At 45.8% G+C, this 21,986-nt stretch overlaps 1 long non-coding RNA gene across 2 annotated transcripts in view; it reads left to right on the forward strand.

The window, feature by feature from the left end:
* The first annotated feature begins 3,802 nt into the window (after window positions 1-3,802).
* LOC142577956 (uncharacterized) overlaps window positions 3,803-21,986 on the forward strand; it is a 90,115-nt gene continuing 71,931 nt past the window's right edge. For both annotated transcript variants that reach the window (XR_012827113.1, XR_012827112.1), the window contains exon 1: window positions 3,803-3,917. This is a non-coding gene — a long non-coding RNA (uncharacterized LOC142577956). The remainder of the gene's footprint in view (window positions 3,918-21,986) is intronic.

The raw sequence follows: 21,986 nt of genomic DNA on the forward strand, positions 1-21,986 counted from the left end.
GCGTGCATTTGCAGCCTCGACAGTGCAAAGAAACATTAGAGCGAGATCTTCCGGTTCACGACCTTAATGTTCCACTAAAGTTTGATTAGCACAATGGCCTGTATTCGCTACACGTAGAAGCGGCTGCAACTTCAAGGGACACTATATGCCACACAAGTACGGCAGTCCATGAATTTTTCGAATGTTTTAAGAAGCAAGTGTCTGTCCACCTTTTGTCTTTTACCTGTTCATTGATTTATTCTCTGCACGGTGGCACAAATCTTGCCTCGCTTATTGGCAGCCGTGAAAACAATGTTAACACCGCACCTACTTTCCGCTTTCTTTAGTCTATGCGATACGGAATGTACGTATGGATTACCTACGACTCTGCTGTTATTGTTACTTTCTGCTACCATGTTCAATCTTGACGAAATTATGGATTTTTTAAGCTTTCCGCGACAGTGGCTCCGGCAACGCAAGGATAACGTACTTCTAATAGACGCGCAATTTCAATGTATTTATTTGTTTATTTATATGTGATACCCTCAAGGTACGTAGTTGTACATTGTAGAGGGGAGGGGCGAGAATACATTCTAAGAGTAAAAAATAGAGGATTAGCTCTAGGAATTCCCATTGCAGGGAACGAAATAGACATGAAAAAACTAGTAATGTATTGATAAAAACCAAAAACAGACTTACATAATATGAAAATACAGAAAGAGTACACTTTAGCCACCAGACAATGTTCACGAAAAAGTACCTAATTATCACCATACCTTATATTATTTTGATTAGTGGAATCTTAAAAACAGTGGAATCACTGATGCTTACTAATTATGTAGGTAGATTATTCCAGTCGACTGAAGTCCTAGGAAGGAATGATTGTGAGCACGCGACGGTGGTATGACGGGGGACGTTAACTTTATGTACGTGATCACGACAGGCCGAATAATAACGCACAGGGTGGATTCGAAGAGTGCGTAGAGATGCGTTGCTGAGTGCAGGCACAAAGAAGAAGAAAGTTTCTAATAGTCATGGCTTGGCAGATCAACAGTATACAGTGGAAGAGCATTCGCGAGCGTGCATTCGATTAACTTTCATAGAGTAGAAATGGAATGTCTAAACAGTTATCTTTCACGTAGGTCCGCAAGTGTGCCTGATTGACAGGTGGCGCTACTATACCTGAGAATGCACAGATAAGTTTTGTGTCGACTTTGTTTTCCGCCATAATTTGCACTTCAGTTGATAGTTGGCGTTTGTGTTGTCTGGCTCTGTTGTGTCCGTGTCTGCATGTCTTACATTATGCAACATTGGCGTGCTTGTAATGTGCGTGAGCAACGCACTCATGCCAGCAACGAAGGTTGCTGCCCTTGCTCCACCGCGAAGACAAACACGAGTAGGGTTGGCGATGCGAATCGTTTTTTTTTTATTTTTGCAGCCGATTGCAGTTTGAGTTTCTGGAGATTCTCGCTCTAACCTACCGCGTGAGCGCCGCGCATGCCCCATGGAACTGAAACGCGCGACAACGCTGACGCCGACAGCGCGATTGCAACTCAAGCGTCCGTATTAATGGCATTGCAATACACATCCAGCACAGCTAAATGGGTATTAAGAGTAAAGCATGTCTGTATGTACCATACCAGACAGAAGAACACCGTATTTACGCAGCATGATCTTAAGGCTGACAGCGCTGTTGCGTATATTGCTCTATATTAATAAACTACTGCTTCTAAACAAAGATCCACTTTTATTTACCCTAAGCTTAGACTACATGACAACGAAGCTATCTCTTTTCTTTTCGTAAATAACTACACAGAAATGCAAACCACAAATGGGCAAAAGCTTCGGTTTCTTATATGGATTTTCAAAAATAGGCATTCATGGTGCTCTCTGGCCAACTACCCCAAGTCTGTTGCTCTCTGTTGTTTGCATTCTCGTGTTTACGCTTATGCAAAGAACGTCTCTGTAGTAGAGATAGGGTGGTGCATGACTTTACCATTAGTAAATTCCGTGCCTGCTGCCATCAATTTTGTTTAGTCTCGCCAATTGTTAACTTACAAATCGTGAATAGATAAGAAATTAAAAGTAATACTAAAGTAATACTAATAAAACATAAAAAATAAAATAAAACTAGAGGAAGACATTTTTGTTGAGCCCCGTACCCACCGCCCTACGCCTTCCTATCATTTCAAAAGAGTCGGCGCATTTTTGTGTAAAACAAATGTTTTTAAATACTCATTTTTTCCCCGCACCATTGTTCAATAGAATAATCTACCTGGAAACGTGGTCAGTTCCGAAACGGTGAACTTGTTTTTACAAGCCCTGAGTGAACAATAGGGCACATATGTAATTTGTTTTGAGTCGAGTGTTTTGATTTTTGATTCTACTGTGTTTTGGACTCTGGTCGAGTCTCGTTGTTGCTTCTTTTGTTGCAATGTACGTTTTCTCTTTTCCTATTATTTTTGTACCCCACTCCTGCCTAAGGCTTGTAATACAGGCCGCCAGTATTTGCTAAATAAAAATAAATAAAGAAAGAAAGAAAGAAGACCTTGCGTCCGATTGCTAGTTTGCAGTATAATTCACACAGCTCCGACCTGTTTATGAAACCTAAAGTGGTAAACATTATATAGTTTTATGTGTACCAAGATTTAAAATCCTTTCCATATGCAGGTATTCAAGAACGCCTGCACATACTAAGCTTAGCAAATTTCAAACCAAAATTCTCGTCTAGCAAACAACACTAACCACTGCTACAACTGCAACATTATTCGCTACACAGTGTGCTAAACTTGTTTATATGGACGCGCGAAACTTTACTTGCTCGATGAAGAAAGGCTATGATAAAAATGATAGGTTCAATGTACAGCTCAGTAACGTTCTTTTATATTGTAGAGAAATTAGCGTCTCTAAAATACATTTGTAAAATTTGTAGTTGTGTATTCTTTGCAAGATGTTACGTGCAATCTCCAGCACCGTAGTTCCGGCCTTCATGTTTTATAGGGTGGTGGTTGCAGTCAAGTGGCCAAAATGAAGCTTTTTCTCGGCTATCCTTGTCGCTCATATACCAGTTTTGTGTGCATTGGAGTGGTAAAAAGAAAGAAACTTGAAACTTCTACCATACGGGGTCTATTTTGCTTTCAATTTGTAAATTGCTGCTACTTCAAGAGACCCTGACCTACATTGTGTATTAGGAGCCCCCCGATTGCTTGACATAACTAATATGAGCTCTGCTGGAAAGGAGCAGTTGACAGAGAGTCTGACTTCTATTATGTTTGTGAAAAGTTGTTGTTTCTCCACAGTAGCACGTAAATTTCACCACTCACTTCGCGTATATAATAATAACGGTAATAAAACCAAAGTGCTCATTTGTGAGAACTGGGGACCGGTCAGTAAGTAAGTACGCCGAATCGCAGTGCACGGATGGCACAGTCTCTGAACCACGACCGTATATATGTACATAACAGTCCGTCCAGGCACACAATGTGTTCGCTTCTGTACCAAGAGAGAAGCTTGCAAGTGACGTTCCGGGAAGTTGCAACAAAGCATTCCGGTAAACACAATAACAGCTCGCGTTTTTTTTTTTTTTGTATCGAGCTGGAAACTAAGAATTCCAGGAATAGCTGTGAAAAGGTGGGAAGTGATCGCGTGATGGCAAAACAACATAGCAGAAGCAGTGTAGAAAATTGGCGATGCGAAGTTACCTGTGTTCACACTCATCTATTGGAAGAAACTGGCAATTTCCACTGTTTGTAGAGTTTGACAATGATCAAGCATCTCATTGTTCGCATCTAACAATAGTATGAGAAATGCGCATTTAGAATAGCACATACAGAGCTAAAACCGCACAGGCAGCCTAAAATACCCATAGCTTAAAGCAGAACCTTGTTCTCCCATGTGGCCACTTCAATTCGCGATATTCATCACAGCGCTCCTACCAGGTATGTACCATACCTCTTCATAATTAGTCGGAGGTGAAAAAAGTACGTAAAATATGAAGAAAACTAGCATTCCAGTCCAGTTTAGATTCACTGAATTTATTTACCAATGTCCTGTGCGCGTTCACTCCAATAAAATTTATTTTGACAGCTAAACTACTTAATACCATGGTGATGATTTCTGGATTGACAAAGCACATTCTTGTGTGTTTTTATTACTGCCTTCAAGAGTTACTGCTAACACTGATTAGCGTTAAAGATCGGTAAGAAGTCGCAATAACCTCGTTACGAAGAGCCGCAGGAAACCCCTGAGGATATTTAGAAGGCAGCAAAACGCAATAACGAAGCCCAATATATGTTACTGTGGCTTTAGTTACTTCGCCAGCGCCTTTTGTACCTCATAGGAACCGTTCAATTCGCCAGCATATATTCCAGATGTGGTGCAACACAAAAGCCACAAAAAACGCGCACCGCATTTGCTCGCTCAGCCACACCTAAAATGTCATACACTCACTCTAATAGCGCGTGTATTGCTCAAATACATGGCGAACACTGTGTGCGATTCAGTCCATATCCAAGCAGTTATCAATGGGTTTGTTTTGCTATGACATCAGATGACTGGTAAGACACAAGAAGACGGCCTTCGATATCAGCTTTGATAACTCCGAGAGATCAGTTATTTTTTACCCAACCGAATGCGCTCAACTGTTGTTAGCTTGCTGTGCAACGCGCATGGTTTCACATGCAGTGCATTAAAAAAGCTCTACAGTTCGCTGCCACGGCCCTGTTAATTGAGAAGACCATTAACATCATCCTAATCACGTCAACGTGATCATCATATTTTGTGTTTGTTGTTGTACAAACGACACTTCGAGCAGTCTCCAACTGTCCTGCTCATGTAATGCCTTAGTCGACCTTCGGATGCGTCCTTCTTTCCTCGGTTACGATTCTATTTCGTATAAATTATTTCTGCTCACTATTCCTGCCTCCCCAAACATCCTATAATGAAGTAAAAGAAAGTGCGAATGACGGAACAATTAGGTAAGGATACAAATGACGAACCACTCGCCTTCACCTAACGTTTACTGCGCACTGCTGGCGAATATAAGCGCACACAAGGGGAAGATAATCTCCACCTCATTGCGAGTGAATTCATTTATGTCAATTGCCAGAGTGATGCCGTGCACGCTGGCAGACATATAATGAATTCCGGAAAAATACATCTCTCGATTACTGCATCGCGGCCTTCGAATTCCTGTCATGTGATCGGGAAGTGCTTCTATTTGCTCACACCACCATTGCAGCCTAGTGTCAATCATTTTCTCCATGACCTTCCATTAACAGATCGTCAGGCTCAAAGGAAGAAAAGACTCAAGACAAAAAGGAGCTTTACCAGGCTTCGATATAGATATCCCAGGTGTTGTTTTCTAGGAGTCAGGGACACACTCCTTTTTGCACAAGTCATTGAGTAATTCCAAAAGTGCCAATCGACCATTAGGTCCCACGTTTTGCAATAATACTCTATGTAATGAAATCTGGACCTGCAGCAGTTTTTGTCTGACAAGACCCAAGCGCACCTTTTAGCTCAATCATAGAGAATTCGTAGTTTAATTGTGCATGCTGTGACTGAAAACACCCAAGAGCTTTTTCTTTCGGCACTTCAAATGAAAATTGAAACTCCGCACAAGTAAAAGATACGCTGGTTCTAGTTATAACTTAGCAGACTTCCTCAGCAATCACTAATTGTGAAGTATCCTTCGCTATTGCGAGAGCGCGAACTGGTTGTGTTTGGGCAACAGGGCCGCTTCTTTTTCTCCGGAAAATGGCGTTCACAAGCGTCAAGTACCTTCATTGTACGCCTTCTACGCCGCCCTGATAGTCGAACTTCTCAACAGCTGAGGCCACTGGCTATGTACTGACGCACTCCCTCTCCTCCCCTGCCACCTCACAAAAACATGCCCGTGCAAACAGACTCGATGACATTCACTCTAGAATTACCGTTCACACACCAGCTGTTATAAAACGCATTGCAGTTTAAATTTGGAGCTTCTTCATGTCAATGCGCCCTCCGCCGAGAGGGTGCAAAACCATTTGCTCGTGCCGTGTGACATAAGTGCCCATTCCTGACCAAAACACTCTTTTGCCGCACCGCCAATGTTACGACTAAGTGCCGTAAGTGCATATGTTGACTGCGCTGAGAAGGGATCTGCATTCTCAGCGCAGTCCGTTGAAACTTGTAGGTACTCAGCCGATATATTTAAATAAAATTTTCTAAAACCTTGCCCATTCAGTTACGCATTTTCACTGCCGTGAAGTTCCACAGTATGGTGAAGGTGCAATGTCCAGAATTACTTATATGTCCATGCTACAAGGCACGATGTTTCTTTTTTAACACATAAACAAGCGCATGCTTGTTGTTATGTTGTCCAAGGAATGAAATCCGATAATGAAAACGATAATTTAACAAATGAGCAACCCATTGCTAAGTTTTAGGAAGTAAAAATAGAAAATATAATATTTGAAGAGCACTCCTGAAAAAACGAAAACCGAGACCAAAACTTGAATTTGATGTTTAGGCCATCTGGTTGGAGACTCCAACTCAGTCCTACATGCCATCGAAAAAAAAAATGTCGCGCAACACGGCATCGAACTGTTGGCAACATGACGCGGAACGATAGGTGCGAGCGATTAAACGCCCGAATTTTTATTCATACCAGGTGAATTAGTATGACGGTGTTTTAAAGATCGCTTTTGCAAACAGTGTTACACCATGTGTCGAGAGTCGAGATAGGCATCAATCGAAAGCTAAGTGTCGAAACTACATACGCTTTTGCGGATGCTACGATAACGGCTGTAGTTTTATCACAGCTACAGATTTCGTCGTGAAAATTTTGCCCAAATTTTTGTTGCTCCCATAGGCTTTCATCGCTGCATCTTTAGCCGCTCTGGGAACAAAATTCTAAACTTCCACAGCGTGATCACTGAGGTTGTCTCGTGTGGTTGTCTTCTAGAACATGTCTGTCTCCTGCCTTCTTCTATAATCGACCGGCAGCTTTAATTATTCGCGAAAAACCCGCTCGTTGCCTTGAAAACGTGCTAGCTTCGTGCCGGGCCGCTTGGGGCGCTACTTCGTACGTGTCCCGAAAAGCTGGATATGTTGTTCAGTTCTTTCGCGCAGAGGAATGGGTCAGCAACTACCGCAGTCTGTCCACTTCCTCGGTCGTTGCCCGTGGTCGGCCGCTGCGCTGGGCGTCACCGAGCCAACCTTTCCCACCTCTGAAGGCTCTCATTATTATGTTCATAGTTCCTCTTGCTCTTTGAGTGCGCCGGCAAATTTCCCTTTTAGAGACACCTTCTATAAAAAAGTGCTGAACACACCATCTTTCTTCTAGTGGAACTTTCGCCGCCATGATATTCACTGAAATCAGAGCACAAAAACGGGTTATATGTTTTCCACTACCTACAACTACCTGCCTACAACAAGATCGTCGTAAAAGCAGACCAATGATTTGCAAGATTCACAGGCAGTCGCAATAGCAATCAAATTCGTCAATTGGCAAGTGAGACTGTGCCAAAGCTCGATTGCCGCTCACTTGCACTTCTGAAATGGTCGCCGAGGTGAAAGTACCGACGAAAAAGAAAAGGCGTTTTCGTCGTCGCAGTCTGGATCATCATAACTAACAGTCCCGGTTCAAGAAAGGGAAAAGAGAAACAAGCGCAACTGTCTGTTATACACTCTCTAAAACGTCAATAGGACGACTGCGTTTTAAAGATCGCTTTTGCAAACAGTGTTATACCATGTGTAGAGAGTCGAGATAGGCATCAATCGAAAGCTGAGTGTCGAAACTACATACGCTTTAGCGGATGTTACGATAACGGCTGTAGTTTTGTCACAGCTACAGATTTTGTCGCAAAAACTTAGCGCAAATTTTCGTTGCTTGCATAGGCTTTCATTGCTGCATCTTTAGCCGCTCCGGGAACAATATTCTAAACTTCCACAGCATGATCACTGCGGTTGTCTCGTGTGGATTGTCCTGTAGGACATGTCTGTCTCCTGCCTCAGGCATACGAGGGAGGCCACAGCACGCCCCATGCCTGCTTATGGAAGGCGTGTGTGATGAGAACGAAAAGCCACGGTAGCTCGACTTTCAAGCAATTCGCATATGCGACAGGTGTAACGTGGCGGGCATCACTATGACTGTATGACAGTTCTAGGCTATCCACTACATTGGAATGCATTTGGCATATAGGTTCTTCGGCACTCAAAGTGCCAATATCTCAATCAATTCAAGCAACTACGAAGTGCTAACCGGGTGCCGACAGTGAGTAGTAAGTATTCGTTAATGGTAATCAGAAATTTTAAATATCAACAGGGACATAACAACGAGAGCTACAAGTTATTTGGCGAGAAATTAGGCGCTCAAGAGCTCCTCCGCCTGTCGTACAAAGGCTAGTTGTGCTGTTAGCTCTTTCGAGCATAACCAGGCACGCCATGACAAATGTGAGGTTGAGAATCATTACAGGATACCAATATACCACACATCATTGTACCGTTTAACACCGCCTTTATAATGATTTGACTGACCTTAATTGTAGTCGGCGTGCCGCTAATTAGTAAAACATATAAAATATATTTGCATGTGTAAATTTTCACAGCTATCATTTAATACCATAAGAAATAGCTTTAAAGTACTTCGGAAGCACGTTGTGCTGCATCGAAGTGGTCGCCTTCTTTTAAAGTTGTCAATAAGCTGGTCAGCACCCTAGCCGAATTTTCCGCCACTTATTCGAAAAATATTCGAGAGCATCAGAAAAAATTTGTTTCGTTTCGAATAAATTTTCGACTCATTAGTTTACCAAATTCCCCCTCCCCTCTCCCCGCGGCGGTTCAGTTGTACCGGTCGCGGCGGTGGCGTTTCGACGGAGCCGAAACACAAGGCGCCCGTGTACTGTGCCTTCTCAGTGCGCGTTAAAGAATCCCAAGTCGTCAAAATTATTCTGGGCCCTCCACTACAGCGCCCCTCTTAACCTGAGTGTCTTTGGGACGTTAAACGCCATAAAATCAGCTTTTACGCAATCAAATGCATGAATGTTGATATTCGAAAACTGAACATTCACACATCCCCAGAACATATAGGCCATCGGCAGTGCTCGCTCGAATTACACTATTTGCGTGACCGTTCAAACGTAAACATGGATGAGCGCGAGACTGGCGCTCTGGAAATGTGTTCTTTGTGACATTCTTTATTTCTTTACAATGACTTTTTGATACGCTGCGCTCAACAGAATGGGGGAGGTGAGCTACTAGCGTTGTCATGGTCGTGCGCAACTCCCAGGGCAAGCGAGCCTAAGGCGCCTGTGAACGGCGATGCGACGATGAGTAAAGAGCGGCAGTGCTGCAACGACGACTACCGGCGCGCCTTGGCGACCGATTAGCGGTAGCTTGGAGCGGTAAAATTGACATGCTTGCAGATAAGGAGGAAGGCGCACGCGCCTTGCGCTGGTCTCGTGGTCAGGCACGTCACACGAGAGCGCGTTAGGAAGCGCTGCCAGCCGCTCCGCGACCGTGCGGGACGGTCCAGTGACTACAGTTACATGTACTATCTCCGATAATACATGTAACTTAAAGAAACGCTCTTGCCATGTACAACTCGAAGCCATACGTGAGGTGATAGGAGCAATCATGAGCCTGCACCACCATGGCTTTTTGCTCGCTGTCTACACGGGCAGCCAGGAAGTAGGGACGATGCTGGAGGCTACATTTAAGATAGGAAAGGCTGGCAACAACGAAGTGCGAGGATGCATGGTAAGACATCAAAAACCTTACGTCACTTTCGATGAAGGTGTTTTGTACCTGATTCCCTGGTCATGCGGAAACCACTATATCGGACCGACCGGCAGATGCTTTAACGGGTGCCTTATGTACATGCTAGCAATATCAGATACGGGCAAGGAGGAATACTTACTGATCATATCCTTTCTTGCGAGTCAAAAAAGTGCGAACCTTTCCTTGATAAATATGTTGCCATAGTAATAAGCAAAACAGGGTAACTTGAGAGATCATTGAAGCTGAAAATATAAGCACAACAGGACGCACATGTGTGACCACACCTCCTACTTTCCTCTGCGATAAAGAGCTAGCGTTTGTGAGACGCTGGCACCAGTTGTCTAAATGATATGCTTTCTGGCGCATAAAAGTGTTGTATAGGGAAAATACATTGGAAGTTAGCGCTCGTACTGTTCCTGTGTGTCTGATTTTTAGTGACTTTTCGTTGTTGTTCAAATGCACAGCCTTCGCAACCGCTACAGGGGATAAAAATAAGTGCAAATAACTAAGCTTTTGTAAAGGTATAGATGTACACAACCATTGAACCACAGATCACACAACGAGTAATATTGCCAACACAGTGGTGTATCGGGCCGCGTGCTCGCTGACGTGGTATGACCGGGGGTGGTCGAAGAACAATGATCTCCTAGTCCCAGTTGCGACCTCCCTTCCCGACGTCTTGGCAACTCTGGACCCTATGGAACAGGTTCAGAATGAAACAAATGGCGGATCCCACACCAAGCTTTCTTTCACTTCTATACCATATTGCTGCACTATCTTCATCGTGTCGAAATCCTCCGTTGACGCTCCCAACGAACCAGAACTTACTTGATGTTCGCGTCGACGGGTGGTCCCTTTGATGGCGTTGATAGATACTGGAGCCCAGGTGCCCATAATGAGTTGCAACCGCCGTCATCGACTGAGGAAGGTTCTCACGCCTGCTACTACACGAGCCGTACGCGTGGCTGATGGCAGCACTGTTGACGTCACTGGAATGTGTACTTCTCGTATAAGTATCGCCGACCACAACACTGTTGTTCTTTTTACAGTGCTGACCAATTGTTTTCATGACCTAATCCTCGGATCTTTTCCAGTGCCCGATGGTGCTTATGTCGCCACACCTGTTCCTGGTGTCCTTTTGATGCGCAATATCACTGTGCCCCACTCCGTCATCGCCGTCGCCTTTAACCCGGCATGCCTCCTCGTCGTCAATTTTGGCCTGACAAAGGAAGTTCTGCCCCGAGGCATATCGGTTTCCACACGGCCTGCTATCGGAGATGACCACATCGCGACTTTTTCAGTAGACGTCTGCTCATTCTTCACCATATCCACAGGATGTTATTTGCCCTGACGTACCATTTAGTCCCATGATTGCTACGGACCTATTGCCTGAACTAGCCGCAGCTCCGTGTCGTCTTTTCGTTTCCTACCACGACATCTTCGACCTCGACAATCGCCAATTGGGCCAGACTTCAATGGTTAAGCATCAAATAAATACTGGTTATGCCAGTCCTATTCATCGCCGGCCATATCGAGTTTCTGCTTCAGAGCGTAAGGTTATTCAAGATGAAGGGAACAACGTGATTGCCAAAGATATTGTTGAACCTTCGTTGAGCTCTTGGGCATCGCCCATGGTACTTGTTAAAAAGAAAGATGGCACATTACGTTTCTGCATAGATTATCGTCATATAAACCGCATTTCCAAGAAAGACGTCTACCCCTTGCCTCGCATTGACGTCGCCCACGATTATCTCCACGGTGCCAAATACTTTTCATCAATAGACCTTCGGTCTTGTTATTGGCAAATTACTGGGGATAAAAAGGGTCAAGAGAAGACCGCATTCGCCAACCCTGATGGTCTATATCAATTCAAAGTTAAGCCATTCGGCCTATGCAGCACCCCAGCAACGTTCGAACGTATGATGGACTCTTTGCTTCAAGGTTTCAAATGGTCAACATGCCTCTTCTATCTAAAAAACGTTCTCGTATTTTCGCCTGCATTTGAGACACAGCTTGAGCGCTTATCAGGTGTTCTTCGATTCATCCGCGAAGCTGGGCTCCAACTAAATTCATCGAAGTTTCACTTCGGTCGTCGGCAGATTACAGTGCTGGACCACCTCCTCGACGCTTCCGGTATTCAACCAGACTCGGAGAAAATTCGTGCTGTCACGTCTTTTCCTGTGCCCCAGTCGGTCAAAGTCGTCCGAAGTTTTGTAGGACTCTGCTCCTACTTCCGACGCTTCATTAAACACTTCGCAGCGATTGCGTGACCACTTACTGATCTTCTGAAAAAGGAAGTACCGTTTACGTGGGGCCCTGCTCAAACTGCCGCGTTTGCCCACCTCACCAACATGTTCACCACGTCGCCTACACTGGCCCACTTTGACCCATCCTCTCCTACAGAGGTGCGTACCGATGTCATTGGTCACGGTATCGGAGCCGTCTTAGCCCAGCGCCAACAGGGCGAAGATAGTGTTATCGCCTACGCTAGCCGCCTTCTCACAGCAGTGGAGCGCAAACATTCGATTACAGATCGTGAATGCCTGACCCTCGTCTGGGCGGTTTCCAAATTCCATCCGTACTTGTATGGCACGCACTTCTCTGTAATTACGGACCACCATGCGCTCTGCTGGCTTTCCTCACTCAAAGATCCAAAGCGTGGTCGCTGGGCTCTGCGGCTGCAAGAATATTCCTATGGAGTAGTGTACAAGTCGGGCCGATTACACCAACACGCACACTGTTCATCACGCTATCCAGACGAACCACCCGCCGATCCTGACCCCGATAGCGACGCTTGCATTTTCTCCGTCTCTCAGCTGCTACACGAAGCCGACTAGCAACGCTGTGATGCCACCTGGCGTGCCATCATTCATGGTTTGGAATCTTCACCTTCTGATCCGTCCCTTCACCTGTTTCTTCTCCGGGATGGTGTAATATACCGCTACAATGAATGCCCCGACAGTCCTGCCCTACTCCTCGTCATTCATAAGCACCTCCAGTCAGCTGTTCTCCAAGAACTTCACGATTTACCAACGGTAGGTCACCTTGGTGTCTCCCGCACATACGACCGGATTCGCTGCCGCTTCTTCTGGCCAGGGCTTGCCCTCTCCGTCCGAAAATACGTTGGGGCGTGTGAGAAATACCAGCGCCGAAAAACAGCATCGACGTGCCCTGCCGGAGGCCTTCAACCCCTCAACATTCCTTCGGAGCCGTTCTTTCGCGTTTGCTTGTACTTACTTGGCCCTTTCCCTCTATCCACGTCTGGCGACAAGTGTGGGTCTCTGTGGCGACAGATTACGCCACGCGCTATGCCGTTACCAGAGTGCTTCCAACAAGCTGTGCCACATATGTCGCCGATTTTCTTTTACGCGAAGTGATTCCGCAGCATGGTGCTCCACACCAACTGCTGACAAACCGTGGTCGGACATTTCTTTCTAAAGTCATCGCCGACATCCAGCAGTCCTGCTCAACCAAGCACAAGCTGACTACGTGTTACCATCCTCAGACTCGAGGTCTCACGGCGCGTCTGAATCACCCTCTAACAGACATGCTTGCAAAGTACGTCTTGCCCGACCATACTGATTTGGACCTTGCCCTACCGTATGTCACTTTTGCATATAATTCTCAGCCTCACGACACTGCCGGTTATTCCCTATTCTTTCTGTTGTTCGGCCGAGAACCCTCATTGTCACTGGACGCATCCCTTCGATCCGCCGCAGCAGAGACCATCGAGTATGCCTTTGACGCCATCACCAGGACAGCCCAAGCACGCGAAATTGCCCGCGCTCGCCTCTTGACATCTTAAGACAAACAACGGCGTTTGTACGATCGCCAACACAGAGACGTCCACTTTTCGTCTGGATCCCTGGTACTCCTGTGGTAACAAAATTAACTTCTATGTAGTTCAGCCTATCTCACTCAATGCACATTATGTTTCCATTTTACTAAATTAAATTCTTTCTCCACATTCAGCTGCTTCTGTTGCTGTCTTTTTCACTTTTCCGAAGCGGACTTCAATTCTCTTTTAAAGGCTTCTTCGCTTCTTTCTTGTAGTGCCGCTTGTATATTTGATGACGTTCCCAGGGGGACATACACTTCACTTTCTGGGGAATTGGCCAAAAACGTTCATATATCCACTCGCGCGTACGAGTCACCCACGTTATCTACTGAGGCATTAGCCGAGTAGCTATTGCCCAGTTGCACGCACCTAGAAGGCCAAGTTGCTTAATAATGTGAAAGCAATACTCATGAGGAGGAAAATTCGGCGTTGGCGGCGTGACCACACGGTTGCACAAAAAGACTACGAACCCTCAACCTCTGGCGGAAGTCGAACCCACGATTAAGACTACGAACCCTCGGCCTTTGGTGTGAATAATGGTGAAGTTCATTGGGATACATCTAATTATCATTGAGTTAATTAGGGCACTCGAACCAACGACCTTGGTTGGGAGTCGAACCCTCAACAGCTGGTGGGTGTCTAACCCACGAACATTGGTGGTAATTAAGGCAAAAGTAATCAGGGCACAGTTAAATAAAGTACAGGTAATTAGCCCAGTCAAACCCACGACCTTGCACTGTGCGCACCATGACACTAACACCGTTGGTCACGTCCCGACGCTTCTGCCGACATGGCCGCTCAAGTCACGTGACTCCGCCAGTGGCGTTACCGGACGTCGCCACACTTCTGCTGACGCGGTCGCAATGCTTTCGCATTCATCCACGTAGGGATACCTAAGTGGCCATTGAATTTTCGGGGTCAAATACCCAGTGGCACAGCTACACACGTGCAATAGTCCAAGTTGTATGTTCGGGCACATACCTAGTGGCACGTGCCCAGTTGCATATACACTGTGACCCAAAAGGTCTGTTTGGGTAGATATTCAATGGGCCAGGTGTACTAGATATACATCCATATAAAACTATACACATACGGTATATAAACATATATATATATATATATATATATATATATATATATATATATATATATATATATATATATATATATATACAGGGTACTACATATACATACCCAGGGGCGTAAGTTGTATTATCGCCAAGACAGCAGCCAGCAGCAGATGTCAAAACTAGCAGCAGTATCAGCGAGACGAATGAAGAAGGAGGGAAAGTCAAAGTGCAGAACAAGAAGAGGCTCACTGAGATGACAAAAATTTCCAACACGCTTACGCTTCGCATTTAAAATTGGAATGCGATAGCATTGAAGGGCCCGGATTTCTTCTCACGCTTCCCAGCAACTGTAGCTAATGTAACCGTAATATTTACCAAGAAACAGTGGCAACGAATGCTGTGCACGATAGTGAGATTTCTCGCAGAAACGCAGCCCCTTGCTTGGGCCGATCTTGGAGGTAGTGAACAGCGGCGAAAGAAAATACAGAATTTTCGGGTTCCTTTTATTTTCTCGCGCATTTAATATTTCAGTCGCAAAAGATTTGGCATAAATTGCATGCGCTGTCGGTGTCTTGTTTCATGACATTTGTTTGTGGGTAGCCAGTTTCAAAATTCCCAGGAATAGCTTTGTTAACAATGTAAGGCAAGATATGAGCGGCTTTAGCGATAGAATTGGGTGGCAACACAACCCGTATATACCCCATGTCTTGTAGCAAAGCACTGCATATACATATACCTAAATATATGCAGCAATTTTCGCTCTGGATGTTCTGTGAAACGGGGCCCTTGAGGTTGCCGCGTTTATAACTCCCGAAGCTCCCCTAACGGAAAACAATCCCAGTGCCGCCCAGCTTTTCATACAGAAGCCACGTTTGGGTTCAAACTGACCCCGACTGTCACCAAGCTATGGAAGGTCTAGAAACTAAACAAAACATCTGTCAATATCCATGAAGACACAGGCACACCTGAAGAACCCAGGACATCCTGCCCACTGTCACACATAAGAAACCGAACTGAACACCTTCTTCTGAACTGTTCCGCCCCTCAAGATACAAAAGATAAATTTACCGGAGCCTATGGTGCCACCAGCTGTGAAAGTGGCTTTCCCCAACACCTAAACTCCCCCTCTAGAAAAGTGGAAACGTTCTCTGATATCAGTATGCGAATTCGCCAAAGAGACCAGCCGCGTCAGATTGACTTACTAGACTAGCGCCTTTATTGCGTCCTCCTAATGTTCTCGGCTAGCATCCCAACATCCTATTCAGGCCATAGAGCCATGAATTTTAATAGAAAAGCTTCATTCATTCGCTCACTCACTTATTGTTCCACTCACAAATGCTGTCGTCAACATTAAAAGTAGAAGCTGAGTGTAGTTTGATACCAACAGAAAAAAAAGCGCACTCTGTCGGAGCATTAAAAGTCTTTAAAATATATTAAAGATATACAAAACAAGAATGAGCTCGACGCAGGGAACTCTAGATGCAATAGGAAGATGCAATAGAATGTCTAAGCGTGATGCTTAGACATTATGCAAGAACACAAAGTCGTGGATTCGTGGGTTCGAGTGCTTAAACGATGTCATAATAAACAGTGCCTTAATAAACTTCAGCGACATTAACACCAAAGATCGTTTGGTCGGTTCGACTCCCACAAGGGTCTTTGGTTCGAACGCCTTATTTATTATATCCTAGACAACTGTGCCTTAGTTAACTTCGCCTTAACACCAAAAGTAGTGCGTTCAACTCCCATCAAAGGTCGAGAGTTCGTAGCCTCTTTGCGCCACAGTTTCGTCATGCCGCCAACGACGGATTTTTAACCTCATGAGCCATTTAGTGATTTCGCATTAGTAACCTTGTAATGACATGTACACAGAAGGGCACTGCTTCGCATGCGCATTTCCTTCTCATTACTTCACTTTGCTGTGCGCATTACTGACAGGAAATTGCTTTTACTTGTCGCTAGCCTTGCGATTGATTCGCTGCTTCGCTCGTCGCAGCGCACAGCATTGAGAGGTCGCCAGTGATCAAAGGCAAGTAGAATGATTTTGCTTTAGTGATGCTGTGAAGCCAGCAGGGTTATTTTGTTTTCGTGCTGTAGTTAAGATGTCGAATCATGCTTGCGCTAACGTTTATAGTGTCACGCGCTGAGGCAAGAATAAGCAGCAGTATCAGCAGCCAGACACGGAAATGTCAGACACAAGGAGGACGGTTCACCAGCTGGCGCAAGATCCTTGACTTCGTCGTCTTCAATCACCGTTTTTGCGGCGCACGCAACGCTGGCTCAAAACACCAGGTGGCATTATTTCCCCTCCCAATGGAGCATCGACTCGATGCTCAAACACAAAACGTACATGGAAACTAGACAAATTAGGTAAAACAGAAAAATGTGGGGGGGGGGGGGGGGGACGTGCTAGCACACATACAGAAATGCACACGGAAAAATGTGTTCTGTGGTCGGGAACAAAAAAAAACGCTTCAAAGTTCTTTGGAGGAAGACGCGACGACAGCAAAAAAAAAAGGTTGTTTCACTAGTACACTTCACCGTGTAAAATACGGCTTGAGGCGGACCACATGTACAGTCTCTGCGCGTGGTAAACAGCGCAGGTTTCCATCTGGAATCACTTCATAGTTCACGTCGCTTACACGCCTTAGTACTGTGTATGGTCCGAAGTACTTTCTGAGGAGTTTCTCGCTGAGGCCTCGCCGTCTAATGGGTGTCCAAACCCAAACTTGGTCACCAGGCTCATAGGTCACTTGTCGATGGTGGAGATTGTACCTTATTGCATCGGTCCGCTGCTGTTGTCTTATGTGCATGCGGGCCAGTTGACGCGCTTCTTCGGCGCGCTGAATGTACTCCTCGACGTCAGGAGCTAACTGGTCGAGCTGGTCGGTATCTTCATGTGGCATCATGGCGTCTAGCATAGTTTGGACATCTCGACCATAAACAAGGCGGAATGGCGGGAAGCGTGTAGTTTCCTGCGTGGCAGTGTTGTACGCAAACGTTACGTACGGTAGGATTTCGTCCCACGTTTTGTGCTGCACATCCACGTACATAGCGAGCATCTCTGCCAGTGTTTTGTTTAGTCTTTCTGTGAAGCCGTTAGTCTGAGGGTGGTATGCAGTGGCCTTTCGATGACTCGTGTAGCTCAGCTTGAAGATGTCATCCAGAAGCTTTGCCGTAAATGCCGTCCCTCGGTCAGTGATGATGAATAACGGTGCGCCATGCCGAAGCACAATGTGATGCATAAAAAATTGGGCAACTTCAGATGCTGTCCCGCGTGGTGGTGCCTTCGTCTAAGCGTAACACCAGCGTAACCTGGTGTTTTGAGCCAGCGTTGCGTGCCCAACAAAAACGGTGATTGAAGACGACGAAGTCAAGGATCTTGCGCCAGCTGGTAAACCGTCCTCCTTGTGTCTGACATTTCCGTGTCTGGCTGCTGATACTGCTGCTTATTCTTGCCTTAGCGCGTGACAAACTGGTGGAGGTGCGGGGTAATCTAATCTATGGACCAAACCCCTCCGGGCAGCAGGAGCTCCAGCCCCGTACCGGTGGTTACGCATGTACACCGCGCCAGCAGAAGGATCTGTAGACAAGCCCCTGAGTTTGGACTCCTCCCAGAGAAAATGGCAGCTTCGACCACCCCAACCGGTATGGAAGGCACAACACCGATTCATTGTACGCTATTCCATCCGCGAACGCCGAATCCCTTCCACGGCGCCATACATGAGGACGTTGAAGATTGGCTGGTGCACTATGAATGTGTTGCCGCGTTCAACAAGTGGAATGATGCAGACAAGCTGAAAAATGTCTATTTCTGCCTTAACGATGGCGCACGTGTTTGTTACGAGAACCGTGCAGGTGCCTTAACTTCATGGGCAGAATTCAAACGGCGGATTCTTGAGACGTATGCGAGCCCTGATCGCCGAGAGCGAGCTGAGCGTGATCTCCAGTACCGTATACAAATGCCGAACGAGGGTGTCGCAATGTACGTCGAGGACATGACGCGTCTCTTTCGACGAGCCGACCCCAGCATGTCGGAAGAAAAGAAGGTGCTGTACCTGATGCGCGGAGTGAAAGAGCAGCTGTTCGGCGGTCTCGTGCGCAGTCCTCCCAAGACTGTGTCAGAATTTCTTTCCGAGGCCATCACCATGGAGCAGACTCTTCGCCAGCGGACACCATCATACGAACGTCAAGTGAACACTACTTCACCTACGGACTTCTTCGGAGCTCTCGGGGGTCACGTCGATTTCTTTCGAGAGCTCATTCGTTCCGTGATCCGCGAAGAACTCCAGAAACTGTCGGTACCTTCACAGCCGACGCTCAGCTCCTTGTCCAGCATTCTCCGTGACGAAGTCCAGCATGCGCTAAAAGAACCACTCTTCAATACAGAAGCTCGACCGCTAAGAAATGACAGCTCACATATGACATATTCGCAAGCCTTGAGGCAACCTGCCCCACCTCCCTCCTCGCTTCGCGCCGCGCGCCCGGCCATGCTAGAGCCTGTCCAAGCTGCCTCGTACTACCAGGACCACCGACAGGCCCCGAGGAAATCAGACGTGTGGCGGGCACCTGATCGCCGTCCCCTTTGCTTTCACTGTGGCGAAGCTGGGCACGCAACGCTGGCTCAAAACACCAGATGGAAATAGATAATCCTGGACATCTAAAATGAATCGCTTAACATAAGTGAGCAGCTGTATATAAGGAACATTATTGTGATGGTAAAATAACGTACACGTACGGAAAAAGTCATGCGTGTGTCTAATGTTGGACGAAATATGCAGCAAGTGTATAATATTCTTATAGAGGAGGGAAGAGCGAAGAGATCGGGGAGGGACCATAAGTGTTCCGATCTTCATTTAGGATAGCGTACCAGGGAGGAAAGCAAACAACCACTCGAAGGATGCCCGACGTTAGATTTCAGTCGCGAAAACACAGTTAATGTGGCTGCTAGCACAAAGCAAGAAATAAACAGATTAATGAAACTGGAATTACCGTGGAGTAGAGATATACAATGGGAGCAAACATTGGGTGGTTGGGTAAGTAAATTCACGTAGCTTGTTCATTTGAAAGAGGAATAATATTTAATAGTTTCTGGCGGTGATAGCCTGGCATTCACGTCTAGCAAGCTACTCGAGATGACGAGGTGGGGTTAGGCAAGTCAGGGATACAATTGAACAGCGGTGCTGGTCATCCTGAAAACAAATACGTGGCAAAATGCACAGCTGTCGCAGGAGAAAATAAACGGAAATAGGAATTATATGGACTGATATCAAATTATAGTACTTGAGAAAACCAAGAGCGGTTGTATTGATTTCTGAAGTTTTACGTGCCAAAAGCACGATTTCACTACGAAGCACGCCATAGTGGCGGACGCTGGAATAATATTGACCACCAGGGAATCTTTATCGTGCCCCAATGCACAGGACACGGGCGTTCTTAAATTCCGCCCCAATCGACATGCAACCGCCGCGGCTGGGATGCAATCCCGTGACCTCGTGCTTAGCAGCGCAACACAATACCCGCTAAACCCCCACGGTGTGTCAAGAAACGTAGAATAACTTTCTTAAAACATGCGTAACATGTAGGTAGAAAAAACTAAACTATAGAAGCCCATAGACAAGCTGACGAGAGGAAAGGTTACAAGGGAAGGCGAATAAAGCAAAGAGATAATCCATAGCAGAGTCCTTCAAGAGCAGTGAATGAACTTACTTGGAGGAGAAGAAAGACGACGCTAACATGGAAACGAAATAGCGCCCGAATAACATCTAAGTGAGGCATGTTGGAGATGAAACCCACCTAATAGCACTAGGAGAGATTGGGAAACTATTCGACTTCACGCAAATATGCGCACAGTTCCAGAGATACATGAAGAGCGCACAAGCCATTCCCTTAAGAGATTCTTTGCATAAAATCCTACGTAGCCGCACTATTGTTGGCATTTATCATTGTAGCGGGCATTCATTACATGAAACGTTTAGTAAAATGACCTAATGCAGATTTGCTTTTCATGCAAGTAGTGTTGAGTTTAATGGGTCAAAACCGCGATCTGATTACGAGGCACGCAGTAGTGAAGACTCCAGAATACTTTTGACACTATTACCTTGGCATGATAAGCGCGCATATATACACCTTCACCGCTATTTAACCCCTGCGTCTTCTTATCAAGCTGTAGCGTGTGGCGGCAAACTGTCAGAGGTGAGAACTCGATGCCTCTCGTCTTGCAACATGAAACTTCTTATCGTCAAAGCAACTGGTACCATCGTCGAAAGAATAATAATAAGTCAACTTTACTATGCTGCTAAGGATCAATGCAGCCAAGCTAAAGGGCTTTCGCATGTTTATATATTCGTTCAGATGGCACTTTCAACAGTTGCACCGCTTTGAAGCCAAAAGCGAGGCTCATCTTCCTTATGCCACGACTTTTTCGGTTCACAAAAGTGCTGTGAAAATTTTCGCGCACAAAGGGAAAGGAAATATTGCGCCAAGTGTTTAAATAATTGCTGTTTAAAACAGTAGCCGAACATTTTTCGTCTCCATGGAAACGAGCCTCACGGATGTCAAAAAATCAAAGTTCCGGTAATAGTGCGGCCGCCAAGACTGACGGAAAAGCTGGCTGCACCTGCTGATGAGCGCTTTGGTCGTTCTGTCAGCGTTCACTATTTACTATCAGCACGCCAATTCGTGATCCGCAAAGTAAAGCGAACGTTCATTGATATTGGCTATGAAGACGGGGTACAGATATGATCAGCAAATATGTTGTGTTTAATGGCGCAAGGACGAAGTAGGGCCAAAGAGCGCCATGTCGGCAAATAGAATGTCGGGAAGTGGTTGTGGATGTTGCCTATTTTCATTTGCAGCACCACCTATGGTATGTCCAAACGATGCAGGGAGAAACCACGCATTCTCCTGCACCTTAAATACGTTTCGGGCGTCAGCGAACTGCACGCTTTCTTGCTATCACTTGTTTATGACCCGCAAAGTATATTTTCGCTTTCATCGATTGTCGCACTGATTTTCTGACGGAGAAGAATGCAAATTTAGGATTGATCTGCTCACACCATCTCCGGTTGTTTGTTAACCTGTAGACACAGCTATCCGCCTGAGCGCGTTGTATCAACAGCAGATACAAGTGCCAAAGCACTTTGCTAATATATGCCATAGCAAAATACGGAAAGCGAATGCACATGTGATTAAAATCACGCTGCGGGAAGCAGCACCAGTTTGTAGACTTAGTGCGTGGCTGTTGTTTACATCAGCCACTGGTGCACAGCTCCGATGACGCGCATCGGCAATGAACTCCAACATCGTAACCTCTTCCATTATTTTCTCGCGTTTAG

The sequence above is a fragment of the Dermacentor variabilis genome, chromosome 4 (assembly GCF_050947875.1).
Source record: "Dermacentor variabilis isolate Ectoservices chromosome 4, ASM5094787v1, whole genome shotgun sequence".
NCBI lineage: Eukaryota > Metazoa > Arthropoda > Arachnida > Ixodida > Ixodidae > Dermacentor > Dermacentor variabilis.